The sequence below is a fragment of the Pongo pygmaeus genome, chromosome 2 (assembly GCF_028885625.2).
Source record: "Pongo pygmaeus isolate AG05252 chromosome 2, NHGRI_mPonPyg2-v2.0_pri, whole genome shotgun sequence".
NCBI lineage: Eukaryota > Metazoa > Chordata > Mammalia > Primates > Hominidae > Pongo > Pongo pygmaeus.
In genome coordinates, this window is record NC_085930.1 from 203,174,128 (window position 1) to 203,188,764 (window position 14,637).

A 14,637-nucleotide genomic window follows, 5' to 3' on the forward strand; every position below is an offset into this window, starting at 1 on the left:
GGTGAATCGCCACTTCATTCCCACTATTACATCACCTCAGCCGAAGCATTTCACTGAAATCAAACACCCTGTGCATGTATACAAATTACTTGATTCTTGTTGGAATCCCGAGGAAGACAGAGTAGAGCTCATCCTCTCTATCTGACAGAGAAGGACTCAGATTGGTGAAGGTGAAGCAATTTACCAAGGTTATGTGGCTGGCATGAGAGAGGCCCGCCTCTAGAAGTCATGTTCTTTAACTCCTAACCTGGAGCTCTTTCCAGTGGCCCTTTAGGAACAGGCTTCTTTCTGATATTGGCACATATATATTGGCCCAGGTAGTGCCTACAAGAGCACCGGGCATGTAGCCCCAGGTGACTCTGTGGCACTAAAGTGATTGGTATCAGATCAGCCATTCACCCACCTCTGCAGGCTGAGTCTGATCCTGACCTCACAAGACAGTTCTTAGGAGTGGGGCTATGGAAAGGGACTGGAAAAGCAGACCCTGATAATCATAAAATCTAATGCTCACTTAAGGCTACCTGGGCCCAGAATGTTCTCTAAGTACATTGTGTGTATTGAAGCATTTAAACCTTAGCAGCAACCCTGACCAGCAGGTGCAACCTTTGTTTCCATCTTACAGATAAGGAAACAGGGAGGACAGGAAGCCTTGGTAGGTTTGCCCAAACTCACACAATCAGTAAGAAGCAGAGCCAGAATCAGGATGCAGAGCCCACTCAGAATCGCACAACAACATAACCATACCACACTGCCACTTAGACAAGTGGTGTGATCCTGCCCAATGCCATATTTCCCTAGGTGATCTAAGCTGAGCGTCCCTTCAGAGGCCCTTGATGGATCCCAGTCTTCCCATCTGAGAAGTAAGGGATTGAGCTTCATGATAAATAACATCCTCCAATTCTCCGGTAGATTCATGCTGACTTCCTCCTGAATGGGGTCCACTGGAAATACACCCCTGCTCTGCCAATATTTTTATTCATGCTTTTGTAGTATTACATTCAGGAACAGTTTCAAAATCTAAAAGCCCAAAGGAAGTTGAGCAGGAAGACCACCTAGAATGCCTCCTACTCCTAAGAAAGCAGTGGAGTGTCTTCAAATACAACCGCTGAGATAAATCCCATCATTAGAACTTGCCAGGAGATGGGGATGGCACTGCCTCTGTGGGGTCCTAATCGGAGCCCTTGTGGCAGAAGCCACTTCTGAATTTTTCTCATTAACTCCTCACAGGTGCACAGGCCCCCACTGAAATTGGGCTCATGTCAGCTGAACCCACAGGGGACCTACAACTGTAGAGCTCAGCCTAGTCTCCATTTTTTTTTCTTTTCTCCTCCTCCCCCTTTTTTATTTGTCTATTTACTGGGTCAAACAATTGAGAAGACTAAATTCTAAACAGCCTTTGTTGTTCCTGCCCCTTCATCCCCTTTAAATCAGAGGCAGAATTCAAAAGCAAGGCCATGAAACATCGTCTTCCAGAAAGTTAAACAAGGACAGGCAGTTATAGATGGCAGATAAGACTCGTTTGTCAACAGACACCCAACGGCAAAATGGCACAACCGGATGATACGCCAGCACCAAAGCCTCAGGCCCAGCAGGATTTTGCCTGGGATAAGCCCCCTGCAAAGCAGGGCACCATCTCTGGAGTGATGGCGTCAACAAACCTGCATGGTAGTGCACTTCTTCCTCTTAGGTAGGAGGTCATTTGTACTAGGCCAGCCACACACAATTCATTTTGATTCTGGCCCATGGCTATGGAGTAAAAATGGAAGATGACACAGACTCTCTGAGAAAAAAAAAGAAAACTGTGAGCCAAGCTCATTCATTTAGTCTTTCAACAAAATCTACTGAGCACCTACTCTGTGCCAAATGCTGTATGAGGTGAAAAAAGGACACAGAAATCTGTGCCCTTCAGAACTTACGTATTAGTAGACAAGTTAGATAATAAATAAATATATACTAACCATATGTGGAGAACCAACAAACATAATGAAGCTGGTTGGTTGCTCCTAAGTTCAGTGGACAAAATTATGAAAGAAAATGATGAACTCAGGGATTCTGTCTCCTGGCTTCAGAGGCAGAAACAGAGCCTCAAATCTGCTAAGACTGCCCTGAATGAGAGTCTTATCTCCTGTAGAGAAAGAGCTGAAACTGTGGACAAGCAGACATAAGCTCTTATCATGCAAGGGGCTGATCTGCAACGAAAGATGCATGCACAGCCTCACCAGGTGTTAACTGTTAGAGTGAAGGCATTGATTGGAAAATAATGGGACCCTGAAACTTGGAAAGGGGGTGTGTGGGAGGATCCTGATGAAGCTGGGGACACTGAGTTTGTAAACTCTGATGAAACTTTTCTGCCAGAAGAAACAGCTTCCCCATCTCCAGTAGTGGCAACATCCCCTTCCTGACCCATGCTGCCATCAGCCTTTCCGTCTTTATCTGAGGAAATAAACCCTGTGCTGCCTAAGGCAACAGTGATGGCCTTCCCTGAGACAGTTTCCAGGCAAGATAATGTTGATTCTCCTCAGGAGCCACCCCCAACACCTCTGTTTGCTTCTAGACCTAGAACTAGACTAAAGTCCCAGTAGGCCTCTAGAGGTGAGGAGGTGAGGTTGAGAATGTGACCCATGAGAAGGTATGCTACACTGGAAAAGAACTGTTTGAGTTCTCTAATTTATATAAGCAGAAATCTGGAGAACAGGCATGGGAATGGATACTAAGGGTGTGGGATAATGGTGGAAGGAACATAGAGTTGGATCAGGCTGAATTTACTGATTTGGGCCCACTAAGTAGGGACTCTGCATTTAATGTTGCAGCTCAGGGAGTTAAAAAAGTTCTAGTAGTTTATTTGCTTGGATAGAAGAAACGTGGATTAAAAGATGGCCCACTGTGAGCGAGCTGGAAATGCTTGATCTCCCTTAGTTTAATGTAGAGGAAGGGATCCAAAGACTTAGGGAGATTGGGATGGTGGAGTAGATTAGTCACTTTAGACCTACTCATCCCAGCTGGGAAGGTACAGAAGATATACCCTTGACCAATACCTTGTGAAATAGATTTGTGAGGGCAACACCTGCATCTTTGAAGAGCACTGCAATTGCTCTTCTCTGTATGTCAGATCTGATGGTGAGAACCACAGTCACTCAACTACAAAATTTAAATACAATGGGAATAATTCGATCCCAAGGTGGCAGGGGCCAAGTGGCGGCACTCAACCATCAAAGCTAAGGTAGGCATAGCTACCGTAATGGACAGCAGAGGCAAATGGCAATCAGAATAGTCTAACTCATGTAGAGCTCTCACATTGGCTAATTAATCACAGTGTTCCTAGAAGTGAAATTGATAGGAAGCCTACTGCATTCCTACTTACTTTATACAAGCAGAAAACTTCTAGGTTGAATAGACAAAAGACTAATTTGAATTATAAAAACAGAGAATCACAGCCCTTCAATCAGTTTCCAGACTTGTGCCAGTTTACAGACCCAGAACCCCGTGAATGAAGGGGAGGCCAGGTCTCCTTGAGGAAGGACCCCACTACATTACCAACAATTTATGCAGTGAATCTCCCACCCTTCCCCAAGGAGACCTCTGGCCTTTTACCAGGGTAACTATGCACTGGGGAAAGGGAAATGATCAGACATTTCAGGGACTACTGGACACTGGCTCTGAGTCAGTGCTGACTCCAGGGGACCCAAAACATTATTGTGGTCCTCTGGTTAAAGTAGTGGCATATGGAGGTCAGGTAATTAATGGAGTTTTAGCTCAGGTCTGACTTATGTTGGGCCCAGTGGGTCCCCAGACTCATCCTGTGATCGTTTCCCCAGTGCCAGAATGTATAATTTGCATAGACATACTTAGCAGCTGGCAGAATCCCTGCATTGGCTCCCTGACTGGTAGGGTGAGGGCCATTATGGTGGGAAATGCCAAATGGAAGCCATTAGAGCTACCTCTACCTAGAAAAATAGTAAATCAAAAACAGTATCACATCCCTGGAGGGATTGTGGAGATTAGTGCCACCATCAAGGATTTGAAAGACGCAGGGGTGGTGATTCCCACCACATCCCTGTTCAACTCTCCCATTTGGCCCGTGCAGAGGACAGATGGATCTTGGAGAATGACAGTGGATTATTGTAAGCTTAACCAAGTGGTGACTCCAGTTGCAGCTACTGCACCAGATGTGGTTTCATTGCTTGAGCAAATTAACACATCTCCTTGTACCTGCTATGCAGCCATTGACTTGGCAAATGCCTTTTTCTCCATTTCTGTCCATAAGGCCCACCAGAAGCAATTTGCCTCCAGCTGGCAAGGCCAGCAATATACCTTTGCTGTCCTACTTTAGGGGTATATCAATTCTCAAGCTTTGTGTCATAATTCTTATTCAGAGAGATCTTGATTGCTTTTCACTTCCGCAAGATATCACACTGGTCCATTACACTGGTGACATTATGCTGATTGATCCAGTGAGAAAGAATAGCAAACACACTGGAGTTATTGATAAGACATTTGCATACCAGAGGATGGGAAATATATCCAACTAAAATTCAGGGACCTTTGACCTCAGTAAAATTTCTAGGAGTCCAGTGGTGTGGAGCCTGTCGAGATATTCCTTCTAAGGTGAAGGATAAGTTGCTGCATTTGGCCCCTCCTACAACCAAGAAAGAGGCACAATGCCTATTGAGCTCATGTGGATTCTGGAGGCAACACATTCCTCATTTGGGTGTGTTACTCCAGCCCATTTATTGAGTGACCCGAAGGCCACCAGTTTTAAGTAGGGTCCAGAATAGGAGAAGGCTCTGCAGCAGGTTCAGGCTGCTGTGCAAGCTGCTCTGCCACTTGGGCCATATGACCCAGCAGGTCCAATGGTACTTGAGGTGTCAGTGGCAGATAGGGATGCTGTTTGGAGCCTTTGCCAGGCCCCCATAGGTGAATCCCAGTGGAGGCCTCTAGGATTTTGGAGCAAAGCCATCTTCTACAGATAACTACTCTCCATTTGAGAGACAGCTCTTGGCCTGTTACTGGGCTTTGGTGGAAACTGAACGTTTGACTGTGGGTCATCAAGTCAGCATGTGACCTGAACTGCCCATCATGAACTGGGTGCTTTGTGACCCATCTAGCCATAAAGTAGGTCATGCACATCATCAAATGGAAGTGGTATATATGTGATTGGGCTCGAGCAGGTCCTGAAGGCACAAGTAAGTTACATGAGGAAGTGGCTCAAATGCCCATGGTCTCCACTCTTGCCACCCTGCTTTCTCTTCCCCAGCCTGCACTGATGGCCTCATGGGGAGTTCCCTATAATCAGTTGACAGAGGAAGAGAAGACTAGGGCCTGGCTCACAGATGGTTCTGCACGATATGCAGGCACTACCCGAAAGTGGACAGCTGCAGCACTACAGCCCCTTTCTAGGACATCCCTGAAGGATAGCGGTGAAGGGAGATCTTCCCAGTGGGTGGAACTTCGAGCAGTGCACCTGGTTGTGCACTTTGCATGGCAGGGAAGGTGGCCAGATGTGAGATTATATACTGATTCATGGGCTGTAGCCAATGGTTTGACTGGATGGTCAGGGACTTGGAAAAAGCATGATTGGAAAATTGGTGACGAAGAAATTTGGGGAAAAGATATGTGGATGGACCTCTCTGAGTGGTCAAAACCGTGAAGATATTTGCATCCCATGTGAGTGCTCACCAGTGGGTGACCTCAGCAAAGGAGGATTTTAATAATCAAGTGATTGGATGACCCGTTCTGTGGACACCACTCAGCCTCTTTCCTCAGCCACCCCTGTCATCACCCAAAGGGCCCATGAACAAAGTGGCCATGGTGGCAGGGATGGAGGTTACACATGGGGTCAGTAACATGGACTTCCAGTCACCAAAGCTGACCTGCTACGGCCACTGCTGAGTGGCCAGCAGTACAGACCAACAGTGAGCCCTTGATATGGCACTATTCCTGGGGGTGATCAGCCAGCTACCTGGTGGCAGGTTGATTATATTGGACTTCTTCCATCATGGAAAGGGCAGAGGTTTGTCCTCACTGGAATAGACACTTATTGTGGATATGGGTTTACCTATCCTGCATGCAATGCCTCTGCCAAGACTACCATCCGTGGACTCACGGAATGCCTTAGCCACTGTCATGGTATTCCACACAACATTGCCTCTGATGAAGGCACTCATTTTATGGCTAAAGAAATGTGGCAGCGGGCTCATGCTCATGGAATTCACTGGTCTTACCATGTTCCCCATCATCCTGAAGCAACTGGATTGATAGAACAGTGGAATGGCCTTTTGAAGTCTCAATTACAATGCCAACTAGATGACAATACTTTGCAGGGCTGAGGCGAAGTTCCCCAGAAGGCCCTGTATGCTCTGAATCAATGTCCAATATATATACATGGTACTGTTTGTCCCGTGGCCAGGACACATAATTCCAGGAATCAAGGTGCAGAAGTAGAAGTGGTACCACTCACCATCACCTCTAGTGATCCACTAGCAAAATTTCTGCTTCCTGTTCCCACAACATTACATTTTGCTGGCCTAAAGGTCTTAGTTCCAGAGGGAGGAAAGCTGCCACCAGGAGATACAACAATGATTTCATTAAACTGGAAGTTAAGATTGCCACCTGGACACTTTGGGTTCCTCCTACCTTTAGGTCAACAGGCTAAGAAGGGAATTACAGTGTTGGCTGAGATGATTGACCCAGACTATCAAGATGAAATCAGCCTACTACTCCATAATGGAGGTAAGGAAGAGTATGCATGGAATCCAGGAGATCCATTAGGGCATCTCTTGGTATTACCATCCTCTGTGATTAAGGTCAATGGGAAACTACAACAGCCCAATCCAGGCAGGACTATACATGGCCCAGACCTCTCAGGCATGAAGGTTTGGGTCACTCCACCAGGGAAAAAACCACAACCTGCTGAGGTGCTTGCTGAAGGCAAAGGAAATACAGAATGGGTAGTAGAAGAAGGTAGTCATCGATACCAGCTATGACCATGTGACCAGCTGCAGAAATGGGGATTGTAATTGTCATGAGTATTTCCTCCTCCGTTCTTTTGCTAAAAATACGTTTGTGCAGGTATATGCTTGTACTAAGAAAATATCTTTATTTTATTTCCTTTTCCTTTATCATGTGACATAAGATTTATTGACGTCATATCAGCATTTAAGTATTGTTAACTTTATGTAATAGTATTTGGGTTGGGGATTGGTGCATTTATCGTTGTACCAATGATAGTTGTATTATGTTAGGCATAATTATGACCTTATTATTGTCTTTATTTGAATATTATGTGTGATCTCATGAGATGTGTATGGGTTCAAGTTGACAAGGGGTGGACTTGTGATGGTTAATGCTGAGTGTCAACTTGATTGGATTGAAGCATACAAAGTATTGATCCTGGGCGTGTCTGTGAGGATATTGCCAAAAGAGACTAACTTTTGAGTCAGTGGACTGGGGAAAGCAGATCCACCCTTAACATGGTGGGCAAAATCTAATCAGCTTCCAGCAAATATAAAGCAGGCAGAAAAACATGAAAAGGAGAGACTGCCCTGGCCTCCCAGCCTACATCTTTCTCCCGTGCTGGATGCTTCCTGCCCTCGAACATGGGACTCCAAGTTCTCCAGTTTTGGGACTTGGACTATCTCTCCTTGCTCTGCAGCTTGCAGACAGCCTATTGTGGGACCTTGTGATCATGTAACTCAATACCTAATAAACTCCCCTTTATGTATATATATCCTGTTAGTTCTGTCCCTCTAGAGACCCCTGACTAATACAGGTGGTCAGAGTGGTAACATTTGAATAAAAAGCACGAGTCATGTTAGTATCCAGGGAAGACTGTTCCAGGCGGAGAGAACAGCAGATGCAAAGCTCAGAGGCAGGAGCATCCTCGGCATGCCTGAAGACCAGGAAGAGGGCTGCTGTGGCTGGTTAAAATGAGGGAGGACAAATTTAGGAGATGGTAACCCCAGACTTTTGGCTCTTGGAGCTAGTCACTAAGAAGATGTGGGAGTGAAGCATCCAGTACTCTCATCCTGAGAGGCTGCTGGGAGGAGCTGCTATTGCTAAAATCTTGAGCTTCTTGAATAAAGCGCATTGCGTTTTAGAAAGGAGCAAACTATGACTCATTCAACTGTGTAGTTAGTGACCTGCTTTTCATGAGCTCCCAGGAAACCCTCTGCACCCAAACCAAGTCAGTTCTGCTCTCCAGAGATTGTTTGATTTGTGTTATTCAAGAGAATTATTTTTCCTTCCTGTCAACTTTCAAGGAAGAAATGTCTCAGCAGTGGTATAGTGTCAAAGACTTAACAATTGAATATCTGGGGAAAAATACAGATAGGTACATAGATAGACATAAGGTTATTGTAAACTTTACTAATATAAAGAACGTGTACAACACAATTTAAAAATAATAACACACAATACTTGTATTAGGGTTCTCCAGAGAAGCAATAGGCAGATTTTGATATATAAGATGGGATTTGCTGTAGGAATTGCCTCACACTCAGTTACAGAGGCTGAGAAGTCCCATGATATGCTGTCTGCAAGCTGCAGAACCAAGAAAGCCAGTGGCATCTTTCAGCCTGAGTCTGAAGGGCTGAGAATCAGGGTGTAACTCCAAGTCTTGAGAGCCAGGGCTGGGAGGTAGGGAGTGGAAATGGGGGGTTCGAGGGTGCTAGTGTCAGTCCTGGCATTTGAAGTCCTGAAAGCCAGGAGCTCTGATGTCTAAGGGCAGGAGAAGGTGATGTTTCAGCTCAAGAAAAGAAGGAGAATTTGCTCCCCCTCTTTCTTTTTGTTTTCTCGAGGAGTGCTCTCAGTGGATTGGGTGATGTCTACCACACTGGTGAAGGTGAATAGTTTTTACTCCATCTAAGAATTTACATGTTCATCTATTCCAGAAGCAGCCTCACAGACACACCCAGAAAAAATGTTTTGCCAGCTATCTGGGTATCCCTACATCTAGTCACTTTGACACATAAAATTACCCATCGTAATACCATTTATGGTAAATTTGATACAGCCAAGTGAGACTCACAAAAGGCTTTCATTGATTGCTGCTGAAACTTTGAATATGTAGCCAATCTATGGGAGCAGCTGATAAATAGCTGGAGCTCTGGCATGAATGTTGGTTGATATTTTCATTTAAATGAATACATAAGACAGAAGTGAAACAATAAAGATATGTAGGAAGTTTACTCTTTCATCAATGATATGCAGCTTCTTTGCAGAATTGGGTAATAGTTTTTGAGTACTAGAAGAATACTTCCTCAACTTTTTGTGCTATTCACCATGTAATGGCATAGACAAAACATACTGTTAAATTTAATCTGCATTGTTAATATTTTTCCATCGTGTTCTTAAGTCAAGATACCAGCAAAACAATGAATCACCCTCAGGTTTCTAGCACTTGCCCATTTCCATAGTGTAAATACTCATGTGACAATTTATGTTGCATGACCAACACGACATCACTGAATGCAGCTGAGAAGAGATGGACACCATTCTGCAGTATCTCCATCTGCCATGCAGCTACCGTAGCTGCTAATAACCTCAAGAGTATGTGTAATGGTAGAATATAGTGAAATAATCCAGAAGCAATGAGTTTTGAGTATTTGTTTCCTTTTCATTTTTTATTTAATTAATTAATTTACTCACCTACTTTGAGAGATGGGGTCTTGCTATGTTGCCCGAACTCCTAGGTGCAAATGATCCTCCCACCTCAGCCTCTACCGATTTAATGGGGACTACAGGCATGCCTTTGTTTCCTTTTTGAGAATATAATTTATTTAATTATAAATCCATAAAATTTAATTTTAATAATGGCTGTATTTAACAACTGGCCCACAAAACTCAAAATTTAACAATTGACTCTCTTGAGCTGGTTGTAAACCAGCTCCAGTGCACCCCTGTGTCTTAGTGGTGTCCCGTCCTGTCTTCACAGCTGATTTTGAGGTTTCAGGCTCTTTGCCTCTCTTTCATCCCTTCTACAGGCAGTGGTGTGAAATAGACAATTATTATCTAAAGGCCTGGGAGGGATCCACAACAGTACCTCATCTAGATACCAGAGCATCACAGAAGACTTAGCAATGTAGCACAGACACATGAATACTTAAATTCTGACCTATTGCTACTGTAATAGGTATACACATAGCACATCAATGATGCTGGAACAGATTGAAGAGGTCACTTTAGTTCAGCCTCTCACCCTCCTTAATAAATGCCCTCCTTCTGTAACCCCATCATACAATCTGTTATTAACCTATAAAGAATAATTTTTAAAAATGACCAGTCATAGTGGCTCATGCCTATAATCCCAGCACCTATAATCTTCCCACTGAGGTGGGAAGATTGCTTGAGGCCAGGAGTTCATGACAAGCCTAGGCAACATAGCAAGACCCTATCTCTACAAAAATGTTAAAAAACAATTAAAAATTTTATGAAGAATAATAAAAATAAAATAGCACCATGATATTTTGAGAATAAAGTAATTAGTAAACCATGCACTCTCTCCTCTATTTGACAAGGATCCCAATAGAGTGTGCTCTATACTATTGGTATGATCATTTGGAGGATAATACACACTGAAAAGCTAGTAAAACTATATATGGACTCTGTCTCACCTTAAACCCTTAGCTTATAGAAATATACTAGCTGTACACATAATAACATCTATATATGGCCAGGAGCGGTGGCTGACACCTGTAATCCCAGCACTTTGGGAGGCCAAGGTGGGTGGTTCACCTGAGGTGATGGAGACCAGACTGACCGACATGGTGAAACCTCGTCTCTACTAAAAATACAAAAATTAGCCGGGCATGGTGGCAGATGCCTGTAATCCCAGCTACTTGGGAGGCTGAGGTGGCAGAATCGCTTGAACCCAGGAAACGGAAGTTGCAGTGAGCCAAGATTGCACCACTGCACTCCAGCCTGGGTGGCACAGTGAGGCTCCATCTCAAAAAACAAAAGCAAAACAACAACAACAACAAAAATTATTTTTTTAATCTCCCCTCCCCAAAACTGCCATGCCATGTCACACCGCTGTGGTTTTGCTGAGGTTGTTCCTTCATCCTGCAGATCTCTTCCTTTGTCACTGCCTGTCAAATCGAGGTCCAGATCCAACAAAATTCTTCCTGTTCTCAGGAGGCACAAGCTGTTCTTCACCACCATGGCCCTCTAACCTCCAGCACTCTAATGGAACACTGCTACTTTCTGCCAGGAATTATAATTATTCGTGAGCTCCTAGAGGACAGGGATCATCCTGTTTTATCTTTCAACCTTGCTCTCAGGGTCTTGCCCAGTGAGATCAATGACATGGTCATCCTGGCCACAGGGAAGACATACTAGTGATGTGTTACTTGGATGCAGCTATGACTCAGATGATGTGCCAAGCTTGGCTATAATCATGCAGCAAGCACACCAGCTTCTCCCTCTGAGTTCTCAGCAGAGCCTGACTTCAAAAAATCACCAAAAGGAAACTTCAACCACCTGAAGTTTCTAAAAGATAAATAAGTAATGTTCAGACCACAGTTGCTCTCCAAAGGGATAGAATCCACTGCCTGAACTTGTGCCATGGCCTTGAGGTGCACTCCCAGCTGTCTGCATCATGATATGGCCAGTGTCCCTGTCAATGTGCACAGGATGAGAAACTGAAGCTCCTGTTGATGGGAATCAATAACAGCAGTAATGATCTTGCCCTGGTCTGCATGAGGCAGCCCCAAAGGGGAGTCCAGCATCATAAACTCTGCAGGAAGGTGGCCTGGCTCCATCATTTGCCAGCTGTGTGACCTGGTGCAAGTTGCTCAACCTCTCCACCAGCTTCCTCAACTGCAAAGTGAGAATCATAAGCATGCCACTCTCATAAGGTTATTGTAAGGATTTAATAGGTTAATATATGAAGAGTGCTTAGAACTGTGCCTGGGATAAATCTTCAATGAATGGTAGTTATTATTTATATTAATAGTGACAATAACAAATATTATTAGAAGAAAAACATTTCTAGTGGCCTCTTCTGTTGCAGGAGGAGAAGAGGGGAGAGGAGGGGATAGGAGAGCAGGGAGGACTGGGAATGTGGGAATATGGTTTCTAGGCCTGGCTCTATGATTATATAACTCTGTGACCAGAAGCTAAATCACGTCCTCTCTCTGGACCTCAATTTCTTCCTCTGTGATATGAGGTCATTGGACTAGATTAGAGTTTCCTAAACTGAGCTAAGCATCAAAATATTCTGGGAAGGTTTTTTAAAAATCTGGGTTCTCAGGCCCCACTCCTAATTTACTGAATTGGGCTCTGAGACTGTGGATACCAGGAATAGTATTTGTTTTTAAGCTTCTTTGGTGAGTCAAATGCAACTAGTTAGTGCTTAGGAGCCATTGGATTCAACCAAAAACTCCAGCCTCAGGGTTTTTTTACTTACTGTTCCCTCTGCTGGGAAAGCTCTTCCCCTCAATGTTTCTTTGACTCAGCCTCTCATTCATACTACTGCACAAATGTCACCTCCTCAGAGAAAACCCTCCTGATCATCCTATGTAACTCTCCAGCCACTCTCCAACCTCTTAATGTGACTCATTCCTCCCTGTAGCACTTCTTACCGTGTGCCTTGGTTGGCTGGTTGTTCTCCTTGCTCCCTAGACTGTAAACTCCATGAGGGCAGGGATTGAGTTTTGTCCACCACTGCATCCTGTCACCTCTGGTATAGTGCCTGGTTCATAAGTGGCACTCAATAATTCAGTTTTGAATTAACTAATGAATAGCTGAATGGACTGGATGAATGAATAAGTGTGCATCCACTTTGCCTCTGCCTGTAGGTCAGAATGTGAAGCTAGCCGACAGCAGCAGGGAGGTGAAGGGAAGCAGACAGCGTGCTCAGTAGAGAAACTCACAGAGAGTCTTTCCTCCTGGGAGACGTTCTAGAGTACAGCTCAAAGCCTCTCACTGTGGCTCAGCCTTCAGGGGCCCCTGAAGTTCCCCAGGATTGTGGACTATGCTTCTGCTATTCCCGAGGTGATTCTCCAAGGGAGAGATTTTTAAATCTAGCTGTCTGCCTCAGAGCTATGTTTTGGGGTTTCATAGCACTCAGATTTTCCAGGTGCTTATATTTAGGGAGGATGATGACAAACTTTTCAGCAGTCGCTTTATGGAGGGGTGGGGAAGCTTTCCCGATCTCCGTTATAGAACAATATACACCAAGAGACATGATGTCATTTAAAAAGGTGTTTTAAAAAGGTGTTTGAGCTGGAAAATGTTTCCAAAAGTATTTTAGGGGGTTCATAAATGATTAATAAAATTTATAGAGGTGGGTTATTATCTTAAAAATAGAGTATATATGAAATACTTTTGAAGGTAAGATTTTATGGGCTAGCATTATATTTCCAGATTTCTAGGCCTTTAAAAGATAAATATGCTGATCGGAGCTTTAAAAGAAAAAGTCCATTTTCCCATCACATTTTGTTTGCACAATTGGGATGTGGAAACTAGATACATAGATTCTGAGGTATTTAACTCATCTGTTCAATTGTTGGCCCTACCAATCAGAAATGATCAGCTTAAATATCATATCAGCATCTGTAATTTTGATTGACTTGCCAAACATCAAAACTCTTTTTTTGCCCTCTGAATAGTATTTTTTTCAAAACTTTGGGGAAAATAAGTAAGTCAGATAATTTATGATGTGAAAGAGCACACCTTTCCGATATTAATGAATATTCTCTCAAGACTTAGTTGCACTGATTAAGTTTGGGCAACGTTAAGTGGATGAAATTTTTCAACAGAACATATCAGCCTTTTTCATATGTTAATGTGCATGTGATTTTCCTGCAGGAAAAAATCAGACATAACATTTTCCAAAAGTATCTGAACAGGAAACTCTGTAGACCCAGATTGCCATTTATCCTCTTGTGGAGCTAGCATTCCTCATAACACAGATAGGAAATGCTGGTCTAGTAAGGACGACTAGTGGACTGGCTTGAGTTTTTAGAAAATACGGTTTGTTGTTTGTTTGTTTGTTCATTTGTTTTTGTTTGTTTGTTGAGGAAGTTGGAAGACAAGTGTTATAAGAATTGCCCAGTGATTTTTCTAAATTCAAGATATGATTCCTGCCCTCTGTAAGCACATGAGAAATGAAAGAGATGGCACAGATGTGTTCTTGGTATGGATGGCTGGTTTATCAAAAGTACCCATGGGTAAAAATCTACTTTTGGCCATGATGGAGTAAATTGGTGTTGGATGTGCCTTCCACCACAAGCAATGATTAAACAGGACAAAATATCTGAAGCAATTATTTTTAGGTATTGATAATGGACAGTAGACATGTGATCCTTGAAAGAAGGGAAGCCCATGAAGTGAACCCTGCATGCCATCTGGCTTTCCTCCCATGGACAGTTATCAGATCACAGTGCAAGGAGGGAGCACACAAGCAGAGGACGGTGAGCATGTTTAGTGGAGGAGGCAGAGATTGGAGCTTGGGAGTGCGGGAGCGGAGGAATCTGCAGGGCAAGGTACAAGAGGAGAAGTATCTGTGCAAGAAGACTGCCAGAAGTTTATATCAGGCAGTCCTCCAGGGTTCTTGGCTGAGAACAGGACTGTATGTGCACAGGGTAAAACTCCACTAGGCCCATTAGAGAAAAGATTCAATGGAGATGAAATCTGAAT

The 14,637-nt window shown here is 43.8% G+C and overlaps 1 pseudogene; it reads left to right on the top strand.

Annotated features, from left to right (window-relative positions):
* The first annotated feature begins 1,544 nt into the window (after positions 1-1,544).
* Positions 1,545-6,983, top strand: LOC129032976 (uncharacterized; annotated as a pseudogene).
* The last annotated feature ends 7,654 nt before the right edge of the window (positions 6,984-14,637 follow it).